Raw genomic sequence first — 18,102 nt, forward strand, 5'->3', positions numbered from 1 at the left:
ATTACTTGGCAAAAACTTTGATGCTAATGGAATTACAGCACTTTACAAATTAAAAATGACTAATTCTGCATTCTTATGTAAAAACCTGGATTGAATAGATACATAGCGCAATTGGGAGTAATGTTATAAGCAACTTGTGTATGTAAACACGTGGCTCCAGTGGGCACTTTTAAAATACCATTGTGTACACCATGGGAAAATATAAGCAGATACTTTTGGGGTCCTTTTATTAAAACTGCAGCAAAAGTGGCCTTAGTATGCTTCGTATGCGGGTCTTTCTCACATGCTGAGGCTGCTTGTACTGTGCCTGGAAATTGACTAGGTTTTCTTCTGCTGTATCATATAAAATACATAAGTGACAATACTTCATGTACAAAACTATGCCTTCCTCAGAATAGGTGTAATTTTGTGTAACAGCTTTCTGGTGGGCTAACTTATGCACCTATGTGCCTTCTAGGCTTAGATGCCCTGCTATATAATTATCCTCTTACCAAAAGTCTTGATGCCTTCATATTTAATTGCAAGCTACTAAAATATCTATATTTGTTATGTTATGTTATTTGTGGTCTTATATCGCTGCCAAATCCTCCTAAGAGGAGTTCAAGGTGGCTTACTGCCAGTAATCGATGCAACATAATCCTTAATATAACATCAGTCAATGCAGTAATGGCAATCAGTGTAGTGGTTACAGTAAATCAGTCAATGTTACAACAAGAGCAGTCGGTACAACATTAGCAACAGGCAATCAATATAGCAACAGCAATGATAACAGTGATTAATATGCTATGAGTCATACAGTATTAATTTTTACCTTACAGGTAAAGTGACATAGTAACATAACATAGTAGATGACGGCAGATAAAGACCCAAATGGTCCATCCAGTCTGCCCAACCTGATTCAATTTAAATTTTTTCTTCTTACCTATTTCTGGGCAAGAATCCAAAGCTCTACCTGGTACTGTGCTTGGGTTCCAACTGCCGAAATCTCCGTCAAAACCTACTCCATCCCATCTAAACCCTCCCAGCCATTGAAGCCCTCTCCAGTCCATCCTCCCTCAAATGGCCATATACAGACACAGACCGTGCAAGTCTGCCCAGTACTGGCCTTAGTTCAATATTTAATATTATTTTCTGATTCTAGATCCTCTGTGTTCATCCCACGCTTCTTTGAACTCAGTCACCATTTTCCTCTCCACCACCTCTCTCGGGAGCACATTCCAGGCATCCACCACCCTCTCCGTAAAGTAGAATTTCCTAACATTGCCCCTGAATCTACCACCCCTCAACCTCAAATTATGTCCTCTGGTTTTACCATTTTCCTTTCTCTGGAAAAGATTTTGTTCTACGTTAATACCCTTCAAGTATTTGAACGTCTGAATCATATCTCCCCTGTCTCTCCTTTCCTCTAGGGTATACATATTCAAGCTTCCAGTCTCTCCTCATACGTCTTCTGGCGCAAGCCTCCTATCATTTTCGTCGCCCTCCTCTGGACCACTTCAAGTCTTCTTACGTCCTTCACCTGATACGGTCTTCAAAACTGAACACAATACTCCAAGTGGGGCCTTACCAATGACCTGTACAGGGGCATCAACACCTTCTTCCTTCTACTGGCTACGCCTCTCTTTATACAGCCCAGCATCCTTCTGGCAGCAGCCACTGCCTTGTCATACTGTTTTTTCGCCTTTAGATCTTTGGACACTATCACCCCAAGGTCCCTCTCCACGTCAGTGCATATCAGCTTCTCACCTCCCAGCATATACAGTTCCTTCTGATTATTAATCCCCAAATGCGTTATATTTTATATTGTAAGTATATGCATATGTATTGTAAGTATATGCATTATATAGTGCATATTGTAAGCATCAGATTTGCTCTTAGCATAGATTTCTGATATGGTGGGTTGGTGTATTTTCTGTTCACATACTCATGAGTGTGTAGTTCAAGATTTGGGTCAGGCTAGGCTCCTGGCCAGGATTTATAGAAGAACCATGTTTTTAGGGATTTGCAGATTAGGCGTATGTGAAAGTAGTGTGGATCTCTCCAGGTAATGTGTTTTGCAACTTGGTAGCCAAAGGAGTTGCTATGTTGTCTCATACTTTATTCCTTTCAGAGATGGACTATTGGTTAGTGTTAATGTTGTTTGGTCGGTCTTCCCAGTAGTTCTGTATATCTGGGGAAGCTTTCAGGGGACTCTCCATATAGGATCTTGAATGCTAGGCAACATGTCTTAAATTTGATTCGCTTTGTCAATAGGGAGCCAATGTAGTTCATTCAGTAGTAGTGTGACATGATTGAATCTCGATTTGTAGAATATGAGTCTTGGTGCAGTGTTCTGTATTTGGAGGGTTTTTTTTTGTTTGCTTCTTCAATAGTCTTGAGAGGAGTGAATTATTGTAGTGCAGAATTATTGATTAGATGAGTATCCTGTGGTGTTAATGGAGCAAATAGGGTCTAATCCTTCTCAGCTTTTGAATAGTGGCATACAACTTATGGACTATGTTGTTGATGTGATTTTTAAATATCTGTGAGTTATCTAGGGTGACTCCTAGGACTCTGGTGGATTTCTGAATATTAAGGTTGACTCCATTTGTCAGTGTGATGCAGGTAGGGATTTGGGGTGCCTTTAGCCTGAACTATAGTAGTTTGAGTTTTTTGGCATTTAGTTTAAGATGATATTTTGTTGCCCTTTCTTGTACTTTATTTATGACTAGGGATAACTTGGTAATGAGATTGGTTGGGTTCAGATCTATGGGGATTAGTAGAAAGATGTCTGTATATGAGAATATCCATCCCCCAGGATCTAGTTTAATTGAGTTGAGGATGGTCATGAAGATGTTATACAGTAAGGATGAGATAGGGGATCCTTGTGGTACTCCACATGGTCAGGGTCCAATAGTCAAAGTAGGTTTCATCTTTCAGAACTCTATATTTTCTGTTAGCGAAGAACCCCTGAAACCATTATAACACATGTCCAGTGATTCCTAGTTCAGATAACCTGTTTAATAAAAGGGCATGGTTTACCATGTCAAAGCTGCTGAAAAGTCGAATTACGCTAGTAGCATTTATTTGTTTGTTTATTTCTCATCCGCCCTTATCCAGGGCGAGTTACATATTAACATACAAAATAAAAGATTTACATTTATCGTACAAAACACTTCAAAGACACACTATAACAAATTACTTACTTACATATTAAATCAAATTACATATAACATGCACGTCACATCAACGACAAATTTCATTTAAAACCCACTCATACATCAAAATATAAAATTATATAAGTCATACAAGATGCCTCAATAACAGACATCAATAAACCAAATAAAACAAAACAGACCGCTGAACACCTTTACTTAGTTCCGTTCTTGCTCTGGACACTAGATTTATTAGACTGGTCTGTGCTGTGTGAGTCCCTGAACCTATGTTGGGAAGGTAATAGCAAGTTCCAGCATGTACTGTACTCTTTTTAGTTGAGTTGCAACTATGAATTCATTCAGTTTGGTTATAAAAGGTATACTAGTGATCAGTCTATAATTGGCTGTTTGGGGTAGATCTAAATCTGATTCTTTTGGGATGGGGATAAGCAGGATTTTGCCAAATGCTTCTGAAAACCATCTTTGTGCCAGTGTGGAGTTTATCATCAGAGTTAACCATTTGAGTACAGTATTTCTTCTGGCATATCGTAGTATAGATATGGTGGACATAGATCTAGTTTGCAGCATGTTTTGGATAGTCTGTTTACAAGAGGTCTTAATTCATTTGTTGTGATTGTGTTGAAATTTATCCATGTTCTATCTGCTGGGATATTGACTAGGTTGCTGTCAGTAGTGGCATTATTTGATTGTCTGTATCATTGTCAAATGTTTTTAAATATTGCTTCTATTTTGGTTGAGAAATATTGGGCCAGTGTGGTGGGTGTGGGGGAATTCATGTTTGCGAAGCGGCAGCACCAGTGACTCCGCCTCCTGCTTACATCATCAGTAGCTTCTCCTTTAAATTTAGTTCCACCTGCGGCACATGCTTAATTATTTATCACCAGCTGTTTTCTACCGCCTTCACTCACTGCCTACCTTTCGGCTCTTTAATTGTAATCCTTGTATCTGTACTCTACTGGGCATCTTAAAAAATTTTACAGTAAGTACCTTGTCTAAGTTTGCTCTTGCTCTGTTAGTTTCTATTCTGTTATAGTCTATTTTTGCTGTTATAGTGTGTTCATGTCTGATTTTGCCACTGTTTCATTTTATCATTACTTTCTCCCCAGGATTTTCTCTTTGGTTCTGCTCCTTATTGCGCTCCTTTGTGCTCTCTTGGCCCTCCCTCACTATATCATGCTACTTACTTATCAAATTAAACTTTTTTCTCTCTTTTGCTTTTATATTCTGTCCTTCCATTCCTGTTCAATTTCTTCCAGAATGAGCTCCCAAATTCCAGTCTTCTGGGGACACTGGCCCCTTTCTCAGCCCTCCTCCACAAACACAAACACAGCCCGTCCAAGATATCTATCTTCTATCTCTCTGATTTCATCCTCTTCCATTCCTTTCCAAACTCCAATCTTTTCTTCTGATATCAAACTTGGACTTCTAAATGTTCACTCTATTAAGAGCAAATATCATCTGGTACATGATCTCATTCTACAACATAATTTAAATATTCTTTGCTTTATTGAAATTTGGCTATCAGAAGGGGAAGATGCCTATCTACATCAAGCCTGTCCAAATAATTTTCTTTTCAAACCTTGCTACCATGCTCATAAAACTGTCATCTGTCATTCTTCTTTTGCTCTTAATTTTGAATTACCTAGTATCAGTGGCGTACCTAGCATATGTCTGGAAAACCCAGATATCCTGAAAACTCAATGTATGATATGGTAAACACTTTCAAAAAGAGTGTGGTAAAGTCCAGTAGAGTAAATCAAAACAGACACTGCATAGACCAGATCACTACAACATGAAGGAAAAAGCCTCAGAAAGGGCCCTCCCACCTCACCAAAACGGCTTAAAGAGGCAGTCGAGCGGTCACCTCACTGGCAAAAAACCTTCAATTTATGTTCGTGTCTTATGCTGTGCTGTATACTGCCAATAAACACTAAAGATAGAGGAATAAAATCCACTTATCCTGCTGATCGGTACACCAACGGTGGCCAGCGTTTCACATTTTCATGCTGCCTCAGGGTGTATCCCGACCGATCAGACTCTAAAACACAAAAGAAAATTGTGAATAAAAATCTTCAGAATCTATCTATCTAATGTGCCAGACAAACATATTTTAGAATATATAAAGAACATACCAATTCAAAGCGGACGTCTCCACGTCTCAATGTAAAATGACTGTTACAGGGGGAAACTGGATATGAACGCTTCCACTGCATAGAAATAAGCACCAGGGCAACGTCATCAAAGACGCTATTGGATAGAACAGTGTAATAAAACTGTCCATCTTACAGTTTAAAAGGAACACACAGGCGGGAAATACAAAAGGCTTTAAAGAAAAGGAGCTCTTATCTGGGACTTCAAAACTGGAGAAAACTGAATTCCAAAGTGAAATAAACTACTTTCTACTGTGCAAAAACTGCAAATACAAAAATTTAAAATTAATAAATAAATATTCTTGTTAGTGAGATCGTATTGACTCCCTCAATAAATATCTTAAAAAATAAATAGCATGTAAATAAAATAAATAAATAAATAGAGTGAGGCACATTACAGTACTGCAAAAGACAAGATTAAAAAGAAATTTTGTGTATATATTGGAACATTTAAAATTGCTCCGTAAGCTTTTTACGCGGATCTTGGCTGACAGATTGATGAGTTGGATTCCTCGGCTGATCCATCCGGATCAGTCGGGTTTTGTAACGGGAAGACAGGTGGGTGACAACACACGTCGGGTTTATAATTTGTTTGAAAGGGCAAGGGGGGGAGTGAGGGAAACGGTGTTTCTGTCGGTCGACGCTGAGAAGGCGTTTGACAGGGTCTCCTGGCCTTTCTTGTTCAGGGTTTTGGAATCTGTTGGTTTGGGTCCGCGCATGCGGGATTGGATCCAGATCCTTTATACTTGCCCCATTGGATGTATTAAGGTCAATGGGGGCTACTCGGAGACTTTTTCGCTAGCACGGGGAACGCGTCAGGGGTGTCCTCTTTCACCTCTTCTCTTCGCCTTAACGATAGAACCCCTGGCGCAGAGGGTGCGGCTGAATCGGGATATCAAGGGGGTTACGATGCCGGGTGGGGATTATAAGTTAGCATTGTTTGCGGATGATCTCTTGTTTACGGTGGAGGATCCTGAGGGTTCCCTGCATGCTATCTTACGGGAGCTGGATGCTTATGGTAGGGTCTCGAGATTTCGTGTCAATGTTGGGAAGTCTGAGCTCCTTAACATCAACTTGGCTGATGACCGAGTGGCTTACCTCCGAGATCGGTTTTCGTTCCGGTGGGTTCAGCATTCTCTCCGTTACCTTGGGGTTTACTTTGGACCTCCGGGAGTGGATCTCTATGATCTTAATTTCCCCCCGCTATTTCGCCGCATTCGTCAGGATTTGCTTAGTTGGAAAGATCAGTATTTCTCTTGGCTGGGTAGGGTGGCAGTTGTGAAAATGATGATTTTGCCGCGCCTTTTGTTTTTGTTTCAAGTACTGCCGCTCTGGGTGAGTAGAACACGTTGGAGGGAGTTCAACGGCATATCTCTCACTTTATTTGGGCTGGAAGGAGACCTCGGGTGAGTAGGATGGTCTTATGTATGGGTAGGGGTGATGGCGGGTTGGGGGTTCCTAATGTGGTAAAATATTATCAGGCGGCTCAGCTGCGCGCCCTTTTAGAGTGGCAAACGCAGACACCGAAACTGTGGGTGGAGATAGAGCAAAGTTTAAGTGGTGGGGTGCCTTTGTTACATCGGCCTTGGTTACCGGGCAGGGTGTGGTTGGAGGGTGGCTTATCCTCAGTGGGAACTTCTTTGAGGGTTTGGAATCAGACCCGGGGTAGTCTATTGCTGGGTAGGCGCCATTCCTGGTTTACCCCATTAAGACGCAATCCAGATTTTCTACCGGGAAGGGGTGGTGGAGTGTTTGCTGATTGGGAAACTAGGGGATTAGTGTGTGTGGGTCAATTGTGGGATCCGGTTCTGGGCCGTATTCGACCCTTTACGGAGCTCCGGGGCAGGTTTGGTTTTGGGGTGAGAGATTTGTTTCCTTACATGCAAGTGGTTCATTATATCAGGGCCTCGGGTCTTTTGAGGGATCTGAGGGGGGGTAAGACTCCCTTTGAGCTGTTGTTAGAACCGGTGCTTAGGAAGGGAGCTCTCTCTGCTATATATAGATGCCTCAATTGTCGGGGGACCCCACATTCCTACATGAGGGCTTGGGAGGGTGATTGGGGCTCTGCTATATCCTGGGACACCTGGGGGGATATTTGGTCAGAGATTTCTTCGGCGGGTATAGCGGCCTTGTTGATTGAAAATGGATACAAGGTTCTTTTTCGTTGGTATTATACCCTTCAGGTGGTGGCTCGTTGGCAGGGAGGTGCGAGTGCTCTTTGTTGGAGGGGCTGTGGGGAGATGGGTACCTATTTTCATATGTGGTGGCAGTGTGGGCGGGTGTCTGGGTTCTGGATTGAGATTTTTTCTAGGGTGTCTCGGATCCTGGATATTCCCATTCCGGTGGATTGGCGACATGCCTTGTTGTTCTGGCATCAATTGGATTTAGCTTGGGGTGATTCTATGTTCTGTAAGTTGGCCTTTACTGCTGTTAGATTAGCTATTGCCTCCCTTTGGAATCAGGTGCTCCCTCCCACGTGGGCCATGGTGGAGCATCGTTTGCTTACTTGGCAACTTCTTTACCATTTAACAGCTCTACGTCATGGCAAACTTCATGGCTATGCTCATATTTGGCGCAGATTTCGGGCATCTGTGGGGATTAGTGGCAGGGGTGGACTGGGGCACTGAGTCGACTATGCGGCTGGACTGGGATAGCGGAGACTGGGGGGAACCTTTGTTTATATCCCTATTCCATTCTTTGTTTTTTTTCTCTCTGATATTAGATGCTTCTCGACCTAATTGGGTGTTGTGGGAACTGTGTTTTGTCTCTGGGGGTGGGGGAGGGGGGATTTTGACTGTATTTTGGGGGGTTTTGTAGTTTGTTATTGTTGAATTGGGGGGATGATATTTGTACTTGTTCTTGGCTACACTTCGGGTGTTTTTCTTTTTTGGAGTGTGGTTGATTGCACTTTATTTTCTTGCTGCTATATGCTATATGTTTATGTTATGCTTGAGGTGTATCTCAATAAAAGCTGTTATTTAAAAAAAAAAAAATTGCTCCAGTGCAGATGACATAAAATTCAGTCCAATTGTCTTACAACGGTGCAGCAGTGAATACAAATGCAATAGTAGATACAGATTGCAAAATAACATCTATGAAGTCAATAAAAAGCACTCCAGTCCAGTCTTTGGTTTAAGCCCACCGGCTCTTCACTGTTGAGGAGATGAATCCAGAACTGTTCAGCCTGAAGGAGTCGAAGAGATCTATTTTGAATGTTTTCTGTGATGTGATCAATGACAAAACAACGTAAATCACTAAACAAATGATTGTGTTCCAAACAATGGGCCACCAAAGGAGCTTGAATTTTATTATGGTATAAACAACTCTTATGTTCTGTAATACGTCTCCTAAAAGATCGTGAAGTCTGTCCCACATAGATTTTAAAACACGGGCAGAGAATAACATACACGACAAAAGTAGTGGTGCAGGAGGTCCGATGTTTTAAGTGGAAAATATGGCCCGTAGCCGGATGCATGAAAGTGTTTGCCAGCTCCAGGGTCACTTCACAGGTCATGCATGCTCCACATTTAAAATGACCAGAATCCCCATTAATGATTACTGGGGAGCTCACTTGTGTAGAATCAACATCTGATGGACTTAACAACTCCTTAAAATTCCTTTGTCGAATAAAAGCAATCCTGAAATGTGTTTCAGTGAATACAGGACTTAATTCCATGATTTCCCAGTGTTTGCGTAAAATCTTAGTTATAGCATTCATTCGAGAAGAGTATTGTAATATACATGTGACCACATCCTCATTCGCGTTTTTGTCCTTCCTGCTGAATAAAAGATCTCTATTTAAGAACTTAGCCCTTTTATACGCCTTTCTCAAAATCGGGCCGGGATAACCTCTCGTTTTTAATCTTGTGTACAGAGATTTACTTTTACATTTAAAATCCGTAAAGTCTGAACAGAGACGGCGATATCTAAAAAACTGAGAGGTAGGAAGGCTACGTTTCAGGGGCATGGGATGGTTACTAGAAAAATCTAAAAAGGTGTTTCTGTCAGTATTTTTCCTAAATACTGTAGTTTTAATTTCCCCATCCGCCTTAGTGACCAGTATGTCCACAAAAGAAATCTGGCACGGGTGACAGGCCATGCTAAATTCCACATTTGGATGACTAGAATTTAACCAAATGTGGAATGAATCTCAATCTTCTCTCGTGCCTGTCCAGATGACAAAAATGTCGTCAATGAAACATAGCCAAATTAAAACCCGGTTAGAAAAAGAATTGTGAATGATCCATTCATTTTCAAATTTCTGCATAAATAAGTTTGCTATGGAAGGGGCCATAGTGGCCCCCAAAGCTACTCCCGAGATTTGTTAAAAGAATTGGTGCAGAAATCTAAAATAATTCTTACGCATGGTAAGGGACATAAGTTCAATTACAAGCTCAATAGGAACCCTAGGGTTAACCATACAATTTTAGAGAAACTCTCTAATGATGATGGTAACTTCCGCCTGTGGGATGATGGTGTAGAGAGACTTGACGTCAAATGTGACAAAAAAAGTTATGTTGTCAACCGATGTAATGCCAGAGAGTTTTTCTAAAAAATGTGAAGAATCACATAAGTAAGAAAAGCCCTTTGAAACCAGAGGGCGCAAAAAAACATCCACAAAAGTAGACAGAGGTTCAAGTATGGACCCCCTGCTCGATACTATAGGACGACCAGGGGTTTGACCAGGTCTTTATGTACTTTTGGCAGTGTATAAAAAGTGGGAACTCTAGGGTCAGAGATGTTAAGATATTCATATTCCTTTTTAGTCAAAATCCCACTCTCATAAGCTGGTAAAGTAAGATTTCTAATTTCTAAAGCTAGGGCCGGGGTGGGGTCTTCATCTAATTTACAATAATCTGTTGGTTCATTAAGCAATCTCCATGTCTCGGCTAAATATTTGTCCATATCCAAGACCACCACGGCCCCTCCCTTATCTGCCTTACAAATACGTATCTTTCTATTGGATCTTAGGTATTTCAAAGCCAAAAATTCCTCTTTGAATAAATTATATGGTTGATAAGACTTTTTCTTGTTATTGACAAAACATCTGACATCTCTAATTACAAGGTCCTTGTATAAGGTTAAATGTGGAGTTGGGGGGACCCACGTGGATCTTCTACGTATAATCGATTCGTCGGAGGACTCGAGAGGGAATTGGGCAAAATATTCCTTGAGATGGAGTTTTCTAAAGAAACGCTCAACATCTATTCTAAGTTTGAAAGTTTGTAACAGTCATTTTACATTGAGACGTGGAGACGTCCGCTTTGAACTGGTATGTTCTTTATATATTCTAAAATATGTTTGCCTGGCACATTAGATAGATAGATTCTGAAGATTTTTATTCACTATTTTATTTTGTGTTTTAGAGTCTGATCGGTCGGGATACACCCTGAGGCAGCATGAAAATGTGAAACGCTGGCCACCGTTGGTGTACCGATCAGCAGGATAAGTGGATTTTATTCCTCTATCTTTAGTGTTTATTGGCAGAATACAGCACAGCATAAGACACGAACATAAATTGAAGGTTTTTTGCCAGTGAGGTGACCGCTCAACCGCCTCTTTAAGCCGTTTTGGTGAGGTGGGAGGACCCTTTCTGATGCTTTTTCCTTCATGTTGTAGTGATCTGGTCTATGCAGTGTCTGTTTTGACTTACTCTACTGGACTTTACCACACTCTTTTTGAAAGTGTTTACCATACCTAGCATATCTGACACCCGGGGCCCATCATTTTTTGACACCCCCCCATCTATATGAAAAATATGATTGTTAGTAACAATCTACATATCGCACAACAAGAGTGTACCTAGGAAAAGGCAGCATCTTAAACACTGCAGTGAGCACTAGAACACCAACACATACATTGTAAAACTAAACAAACCAGATCCTGCGCAGTCAATTGATCCTGTACAGTCGATGCTATCAGAAAGCCATGTCCCTTTCATACACACAGACAGATACACCCTCGCCCAATATGAAATAATCACAAACTAAAAATAGAAATATGTAGACAAAAGTTAAACTGAACTGCCAAGAAACCAGACTCTGCATACAATGCAACACCACAACACCACAAAAACAGTAATACATGTCCTCTAATACTGTGCAAAATATAAAGACAGTAGATGTAAATTTGAAAAAACTGATACATAACAATCACCACTTTACAAATTAACAAATAAAAATAAAACAATGAGAAATAAGAAAATACCATTTTATTGGACTAATCCCCATAAGCTCGGTTCTCATCCCCACAAACCACCTGATTCCATCCACACAAGCCTTGAATTGTTTTATATTGAACTTATTAAATTAAAGTATAAAAAGAAACAATATTCTGTACAATTGTCAATTTATAAATCAGCGTCTTCTCCCCACTCTCTCTTCTCCATTTCCCTTCAGCGTCCTCAGCCCACTCTCTCGCCACTTTCCTTCAGCGCATGCACATAAAAACAAGCAAGTAATTTTATATCATTTTCATTCTATTCATTCATAGAAATTAAAGTCTAAATAATGCCAGTCACATAACAAAACATGATTTTACAAAAATAATTCCCTTCACAGTCAAGCCTGCAAGAATTACTAGGTGTCTTTCAGCAGCTCCCCACCCTCCCTCCCTCCCCCTTACCTTCATGGCCAAGTCAAAATGAACTACCAACAATAAAATTTTAAAAACACAAAGCACACTGTACGCAGAGAAAATGTTAATTATCATTTATATTCCGCGGTTTTCAAAGAGGTCAAGGCAGATGACTTTATGCAATGTCACCTCAGTAACAACTATACAAAAATAGACAAATATACCCCCTCCCTTTTTACTAAACCGCGATAGGGTTTTTTAGCGCAGGGAGCTGTGCTGAATGCCCCACGCTGCTCTCGATGCTCATAGGCTCCCTGTGCTAAAAACTGCTATTGCGGTTTAGTAAAAGGGGGCCATAATGCAAAATATAGACAGCATATATAAATTCTCAAAATGGACACATTTTGATCACTAAATTGAAAATAAAATCATTTTTCCTACCTTTGTTTGGTAATTTCATCAGTCTCTGGTTGCACTTTATTCTTCTGACTGTACATCCAATATTTCTTCCCTTCTTTCAGCTTCCTGTATGCTTCCTCTCCTCCAGACCTCATTCCCTCCCCCAATTTTTCTTTGTTTCATCCTGTCTCCTTCTTTCTTTCTCTCTCCATGCCCCCTTTCTTTCTGTATGTCTGTCTTTCTCTCTCTCTCCGTGCCCCATTTCTTTCTTTCTTTCATCCTGCCCTTTCTTTCTTTCTCTCTCCCCATGCCCCCTTTCTTTCTCTGTTTATCTTTCTCTCTCTCTCTCCGTGCCCCATTTCTTTCTTTCTTTCACCCTGCCTCCTTCTTTCTCTCTTCATGCCCCCTTTCTTTCTATCTTTCTCTCTCTCTCCATGCCCCATTTCTTTCCTTCTTTCACCTTACCCCCTTCTTTCTTTCTCTCTCCCCATGCCCCCTTTCTTTCTGTTTGTCTTTCTCTCTCTCTCTCAGTGCCCCATTTATTTTCTTTCTTTCATCCTGCCCCCTTTCTTTCTTTCTGGATCCCTGTCCCCCCCTCTCTTTCTTTCTGGATCCCTGTCCCCCCATTTCTTTCTTTCTGGCTCCCTGTCTCGCCCCCCCCATTTCTTTCTTTCTCCTTGCCCTCCCCCATGCCATCGCCATTTGGAAACATGCTGCTGCTGCCACCACCGCCAGGGAAAGGCTGCCACTGGCCATCGTAAACAGGCCGGCGCCGAGTTCGCCCTGCTTCTCTTCCCCCACGGGCCGACCAACTCTCTGCCCGACGTCAATTCTAACGTCGGAGTACGTTCCGGGCCAGCCAGTAAGCGATTGGCTGGCCCAGAACGTCCTCTCTGACGTCAGAATTGACGTCGGACGGCTAGAGTTGGTCGGCTCACTGGGAAGAAAAGCAGGGAGCGAGAACTCGGCGCCGGCTTGTTTCTGATGACAGCAGTGGCAGCCTTTCCCCGGCGGCAGCCTATTCCCCGGTGAGTGGCCAGCTGTGCTCCCCCTTGGGCCGTGCACCCAGACGGACCTCCCCCCCCTTGGTATGCCACTGCCTAGTATCACCTGCACATTTGCCTAGATTCTCCAATTTACTCTTTTTAACCCTCACCCTCTTCATTTCCAACTTCTATATCTACCTCCCCCGGTTACAAAAGATCATTTAACATCACTCCAATCTATCATTTTAGATTTTTGTATCTCCCATGAGTATCCAATTATATTAGGAGACTTTAATACCCATTTTGATGTCCCCAAAAATCCAATCACTTCTGACATTCTTTCTTTTACCTCTGATAGTTCACTAACTCCATTCATACATAACTCTACACACTTAGCTGGTCATACCATTGATATGGCCCAAACTGTCTCTCTACAGAATTTAAAAATCCTCAAACCTTTCCTCTACTCTGGACAGACCACTCTTTGATTAGTCTAAACCAGTGATGGCTAACCTTTTTGAGCCCGAGTGCCCAAACTGCCGCACAAAACCAAAGAATTTCCTCAAAGTGCCAGCACGTCAATTAAACCTTAATAACAAGATTTTAGTATCTAAAAACTCTTTATAAAGTTGCCTGAACTATGTAACATCATTTTTAAAGGTTGGAATCTTTGTATTGTCAGAGAATCAATTTGATTCACAATCCTTTGGTTTTCATTTCAATTTATTGGCAATTTATAATGTTTTAATGATTTCATTCATGGGCCGAATACACACATACTTTTCTCTGTCGCCGCACTCTTTGACCAAAAGATTTGTAAGCCTGCAACCACGTCAAGGTAGACTCTTTCAGCAGCTCCCCTCCCTCCCCCTTACCTTTGTGGCCAAGTCAAAATGATCTACCAACAATAAAATTTTAAAAACACAAAGCACGCTGTACGCAGAGAAAATGTTAATTATCATTTATATTCCGCGGGTTTTCAAAGAGGTCAAGGCAGATGACTTTATGCAATGTCACCTCAGTAACAACTATACAAAAATAGACAAATATTCCCCCTCCCTTTTTACTAAACCGCGATAGCGGTTTTTAGCGCAGGGACCTGCGCTGAATGCCCCAAGCTGCTCTTGAAGCTCATAGGCTCCCTGCGTTAAAAAACGCTATTGCGGTTTAGTAAAAGGGGGCCATAGTGCAAAATATAGACAGCACATATAAATTCTCAAAACGGACACATTTTGATCACTAAATTGAAAATAAAATCATTTTCCTACCTTTGGTAATTTCATCAATCTCTGGTTGCACTTTATTCTTCTGACTGTGCATCCAATATTTCTTCCCTTTTTTCAGCCTCCTGTATGCTTTCTCTCCTCCAGACCTCATTCCCTCCCCAAACTTTTTCTTTGTTTCACCCTGTCCCCTTCTTTCTTTTTCTCTCTCTCCATACCCCCTTTTATTCTGTATGTCTGTCTTTCTCTCTCTCTCCGTGCCCCATTTTTCTTTGTTTCACCCAGCCCTCTTTCTTTTTTTTTTTTTTGGCTCCCTGTCCTCCCCTTTCTTTCTTTCTCCTTGCCCTCCCCTATGCCACCACCATTGGGAAAATGCTGCCACCGCCACTGGGGAATAGGCTGCCACTGCCGCTATCGGGAACAGGCCGGTGCTGAGTTCACCCTGCTTCTCTTCCCCACGTGGCCGACCAACTCTCGCCTCTCGACGTCAATTCTAACATCGGAGAGGACGTTCTGGGCCAGCCAGGCAGCGATTAAATTCTTAAAATTCAAAAGTCTACTGCGAGCACGCTGTGTGAGGTCCTGCCTGAAGTGCTCTCACACCTGACAAAATTTGCGACCCGGGCCAAGAGTCAAGTCTCCCACCATGCGCCTCTCCAGTGTTGCGTGCACTATCATTAGGGATCTCCATTGTGCATATGACGGGGGATCACGGGAGAGCCAGTTGGTGAGGATGGCTTTTTTTCCCAACAAAAGGGCTCTGGAGATAAATGCTGACATTCCCCTGGGTTTGGGCAAGGCTATATTATAAAATCCAAATAACGCCCTCGGTTGCGGAAGCCATCGCCTTCCCTAAAGCGATGTGGTATATAGGCCAAGATGTCTCCAAAACTGTTGGATTGCGGGACAGGCCCAAAACATGTGACTCAAAGATGTGTGAGCCTGATTGCATTTCGGGCAAGAATGCGACGCAGTAATCCCCATCCTGGCTGCACGTTCCGGTGGAATGTAAAGTCTAAGAACAATTTTCAATTGCATTTCCCAGTGAGTAATATTGGGTGACACCTTCTGAATGTTCTTTAGGACCCATTGTAACTGTTGAGCAGTCAACTGGCAATGCAAGTCCTCAGCCCACGCTGTCGCTAATATATCCAGATTTATACTTGGTTGGCAATCCCGGATCCCCATAATATGAAATCGTAAAGGAATCCTCTGTTGGGCTGAAAGGCTGAAGAGTTCCGAAAGCGCCTCCCTGCAGACTTCAGTAAGGGCAGCCACTGGGAGGGACTGAACATAGTGACGGATCTGGTAATAGGCGAAGAGATCATTAGCCTGTAGGTCAAAACTCCGTTGCAGCTCGGCAAATGTGACCAGGTTCCCCTCCTCCGGAAACAGGTGAAAAAGATATTGTAGACCTTGTGCTTGCCACCTAAGAAAGGTAGCATTTTGCATGCCCGGCTGGAAAGCTCCATTGCCCTGTATAGGCAAATATAAAGACACCCTAGAAGACAATTTGGCTGTTTTACAGACCCATCTCCATGTCCTTCTGGCCGGCGTAAAAATGGGTTAGTGAGACACCAAAGGACGCATCCTCGGATCTGCCACATGTAAAAAATAGCTCACATGGAACAGAGCCAGCAAAGATAACTCCAGTGGTGTAGCAGAAAAATCAGATGTTCCTCTAAACCAATCATTAATATGTCTCATCTGACAAGCCATAGCATACCAACGTACATTTAATAAACCATAGCCCCCCTATCCCTGGGCAGACACATTCGTAGCAAAGGCATACGTGGTTGCTTACCACCCCATAGAAAGCGCTGTAGCTCTTTCGTTAAACAAATGTTATGGGCATGGGACAGCAGCAGAGGCAAAACCTGAAAGCGATATAACCATTTGGGAAAGAGCACCATATTAAAAAGGGTTACCCAGCCCGCCACCGATAAGGGAAAAGTGGACCAATTCTGTAGATGTTGTGAGGTGTCTTGAAGCAATGGGGTGATATTGCTGGTGTACAGGGTCGTAAGGTCTCAGGGGATCTGTACCCACAAATAGCGAATTGAAGTCTGAGCCTACGTAAATAGGAAGTGACTGCTCCATGTCTGTTGTAGTGTCATGGGGCTAGCTAGGGCCATAGATTTCTGGTAGTTCAACGTGAATCACAAATAAAAGTTGAATTCGTCAAGCGCTTGCAATAAATATCAAACAGAGTGAGCGGGGTCAGTTAGCAAAAATAATAGGTCATCTGCAAAGGCCAACACTTTGAGTGAATGAATCCCGAAGTCTACACCCACTATGTCGGGGTCCTGAGACACTGCGAAGAAAGGGTTCGAGGTACAATAGAAATAAGAGGGGTGACAGGGGACAGCCCTGTCGAGTTACCCTCTCAATAGGTATTGGGTCAGTAATAATGTCATTGACAAGTAGTCTTGCTGTTGGAGTGGAATATAAAGTGCGTAATGCCGAGGCGAACCAGCCAGATATCCCCATACAATTTAACACTTCAAAGAGATACGTCCAATTGACCTGGTCGAACGCCTGTGCCGCATCCAAACTGAGTGTGATGGAGTTGCGTGTGCGCTAAGGCTATCAATGCTTTACGTACGTTGTGTACTGCTTGTCTACCCTGTACAAAGCCGACTTGTGTGGATGCAATCACATCGGGGAGAAGGGTCGCTAATCTATCAGCTAAGATTTTGGACAGAATTTTGATGTCTACATTCAGCAAAGAAATTGGGCGATAGGACTCGGGAGCAGAACTGTCTTTGCCAGGCTTCAATATCAACGTGATTAAAGCCTCATTCGCTTCTCCAGGGAAATGTTCATCCTGGATTACCTGGGAGTAATAGTCCCTCAAAAAAGGACTAAGCTGCCCTGAGAGCAGTTTATAAAATTCTGCCGTAAAACCATCCGGCCCTGGAGCCAAAAAATTTCATTGATTGTGGATAGCTTTATGTAGTTCTTTAGGGGTGATGGGTGCATTAAGAAACCTAACATCCGAGTCAGAGAGCGGCTGTAAACCAGAATCCATGAAATAGTCCAGGGGTTCAGCTCCCGAATCCCGGCGCCCATATATCTTCCCGAAGTGGGACTGAAAAAGTTGTGCAATGTGCTCAGTAGTGTGGTGAAATTGGCCCGTACTATCCCTCAATCCCAGAACATAACGGTGACCCCGCACCTGGGAAGTCAAGCGGGCTAATAACTTCCCTGCCCAATTTCCATAGCGATTGTAGCGAAATTTTTGATACAAGAGCATTTTCACCGTGCACTCATGTATATAGGAGTTGAGGGTCGTTTCCACGGAAGCTAAGTGTTCCCTAGCGTGGCGGGTCGGGAACAGGGTATACTGACGCTTAGCGCTTGCTAGTTCTTTTTCCAACCGCAGTATTCCCCGGGACAAACAGCGATTACGCGCTATTACATAAGCTATACAATCTCCTCTGAGCACCACCTTAACCGTGCTCCAAAACAGTGTCGGATCATTGCTATGCTGACCATTAAAGTCTAGGAATTCACCCTATTTAGTCGTTAGGTATGTTTTGAAATGGTCATCAGAAAATAGATAACTAGGGAAGCGCCAACGTACAGGTCCGCGTAAACCGAAGCCCACATT

At 42.4% G+C, this 18,102-nt stretch overlaps 1 protein-coding gene across 4 annotated transcripts in view; it reads left to right on the forward strand.

Moving 5' to 3' along the window:
- The window catches only part of TMTC4 (transmembrane O-mannosyltransferase targeting cadherins 4), a 275,681-nt gene that overhangs the window by 113,229 nt on the left and 144,350 nt on the right, over window positions 1-18,102 (forward strand). The gene's annotated exons all lie outside the window — the stretch shown is intronic.

This window comes from Geotrypetes seraphini, chromosome 6 (assembly GCF_902459505.1).
Source record: "Geotrypetes seraphini chromosome 6, aGeoSer1.1, whole genome shotgun sequence".
NCBI lineage: Eukaryota > Metazoa > Chordata > Amphibia > Gymnophiona > Dermophiidae > Geotrypetes > Geotrypetes seraphini.